This window comes from Lipotes vexillifer, unplaced genomic scaffold, assembly GCF_000442215.2.
Source record: "Lipotes vexillifer unplaced genomic scaffold, Lipotes_vexillifer_v1.1 scaffold1489, whole genome shotgun sequence".
Taxonomy (NCBI): Eukaryota; Metazoa; Chordata; class Mammalia; order Artiodactyla; family Lipotidae; genus Lipotes; species Lipotes vexillifer.
Window position 1 is genome coordinate 447,605 of NW_006776475.1, and position 2,968 is coordinate 450,572.

Genomic DNA, 2,968 nt, shown 5'->3' on the forward strand with positions numbered 1-2,968 from the left:
CAAAAGTCAAATAATAAAATGAACCTCTATAATCTATTGCCCCTATTCATTAATTATCATCAATATTTGGCTACACTTGCTTCGCCTATTTTTTTCCAATAAAGAAATCCATTTAATCTTAAAACTTACACTACTTTGTTGAACAGTAACATTTCACACTTATTTTTAAAAACAGACCTCTCTCTCCTGAAGTATTTTAAAGCAAATATCAGACATCATTGAATGTTATCCCTATATACTTCAACATGCATCTTTAAAAAGGACATTTCTTATGTGTTTACAATGCCATTATCACACATAACATATTAATAATAAACCCTTCAGTTTCTGCACTACCCAGATTATATTTTCATTTCCATGAGTGATTTTCTCTTATTTTTTCTTATCTGTATTTGCTAATTTTTTTAACAAATAAACATAACAACTATTATTAAAAAGCCACAGTTTAAACAATTAAAAATCCTTTGAGCAGAAGCAAGAAGAACTACAATCCTGCAGCCTGTGGAATAAAAACCACATTCACAGAAAGACAGACAAAATGAAATGGCAGAGGAATGAACCAGATGAAGGAACAAGATAAAACCCTAGAAAAACAATCAATGAAGTAGAGATAGGCAACCTTCCAGAAAAAGAATTCACAATAGTGAGAGTGAAGATGATCCAAGACCTCAGAAAAAGAATGGAGGCAAAGATCGAGAAGATGTAAGAAATGTTTAACAAAGACCTAGAAGAATTAAAGAACAAACACCTAGAAGAATTAAAGAACAAATAGAGATGAACAATACAATAACTGAAATGAAAAATACAGTAGAAGGAATCAATACCAGAATAACTGAGACAGAAGAATAACCTGGAAGACAGAATGGTGGGATTCACTGCCATGGAACAGAATAAAGAAAAAAGAATGAAAAGAAAGGAAAACAGCCTAAGAGACCTCTAGGACAACATTAAATGCACCAACATTCACATTATAGGGGTCCCAGAAGGAGAAGAGAGGGAGAAAGGACCCGAGAAAATATTTGAAGAGATTATAGTCGAAAACTTCCCTAACATGGGAAAGGAAAGAGCCACCCAAGTCCAGGAAGCGCAGAGTCCCAGGCAGGATAAACCCAAGGAGAAACATGCCAAGACACATAGTAATCAAACTGACAAAAATTAAAAGCAAAGAAAAATTATTAAAAGCAACAAAGGAAAAATGACAAATAACATACAAGGGAACTCCCATAAGGTTAACAGCTGATTTCTCAGTAGAAATCAAGTCAGAAGGGAGTGGCACAGTATATTTAAAGTGATGAAATGGAAGAACCTGCAACCAAGATTACTATACCAAGTAAGGATCTCATTCAGATTCAACAGAGAAATCAAAAGCTTTACAGACAAGCAAATCTAAGAGAATTCAGCATCACCAAACGAGCTCTACAACAAATGCTAAAGGAACTTCTCTAAGTGGGAAACACAAGAGAAGAAAAGGACCTACAAAAACAACCTCACACCAGTTAGAATGGGCATCACCAGGAAATCTACAAACAACAAATGCTGGAGAGGGTGTGGAGAAAAGGGAACCCTCTTGCACTGTGGGTGGGAATGTAAATTGATCCAGCCACTATGGAGAACAGTATGGAGGTTCCTTAAAAAACCAAAAATAGAATTACCATATGATCCAGCAATCCCACTACTGGGCATATACCCAGAGAAAACCATAATTCAAAAAGATGGATGCACCCCAATGTTCATTGCAGCACTATTTACAATAGCCAGGTCATGGAAACAATCTAAATGCCCATCGACAGATGAACGGATAAAGAAGTTGTGGTACATATATACAATGGAATATTACTCAGCCATAAAAAGGAATGAAATTGGGTCATTTGTTGAGACGTGGATGGATCTAGGGACTTTCATACAGAGTGAAGTAAATCAGAAAGAGAAAAACAAATATCATATATTAACGCACGTATGTGGAACCTAGAAAAATGGTACAGATGAACTGGTTTGCAGGGCAGAAGTTGAGACACAGATGTAGAGAACAAATGTATGAACACCAAGGGAGGGAAAGCGGGGAGGGGTGGGCAGTGGCGGTGGTGGGATGAATTGGGAGATTGGAATTGACATATATAACTCTAATATGTATAAAATAGATAACTAAAAAGAACTTGCTGTATAAAAAATAAAATAAAATAAAATTCAAAAAGAAATTTAAAATCCTTTGATTGGGGCTTCACTGGTGGCGCAGTGGTTGAGAGTCCGCCTGCCGATGCAGAGGACACGGGTTTGTGCCCCAGTCCGGGAAGATCCCACATGCCGCGGAGCGGCTGGGCCCATGAGCCATGGCCGCTGAGCCTGCGCGTCCAGCGCCTGTGCTCCCCAACGGGAGAGGCCACAATAGTGAGAAGCCCGCGTACCGCAAAAAAAAAAAAAAAAATCCTTTGATTTACACATTTTTTTCCCCAGGAACACAGATTACATTAAGCGATTAAATACTAAATCTGATGAATCCAGCAAAGCTCTAAAGACAAGTAAGGGCTTGCAACTTTTTAGCAGCTTAATGATTCTTAAGAATTCTTCTTAAGGATTTGTCAGCTTAAGTATTTTAGGGCAGAACAACGTTATGAGGGAAAATCCTTTGTCTTTAAGAGACAGACAGAGACACAGAGACTGAAAGAGACAGAGACAGAGCAAGTGAGAGAGACTGATTTCCATAATCAAATACTGGTCAGGAACAGAGTTATCTCAAGGTTACCCAGGAGACCCCCACTCCCCACTCAAAACCCACATTTCTACCTTTAAACGAAACTAGCCCCAGCCTCACTTACTGCTCTGATAAACCCAGCAACAGCTGTGGATAGCTGTAGTCACACCATTTCCTCCTCCCAGTTCCCTTTATTAAAAATCAAGCTGAGGGCCTCCCTGGTGGCGCAGTGGTTGAGAGTCCGCCTGCCGATGCAGGGGATACGGGTTCGTGCCCCGG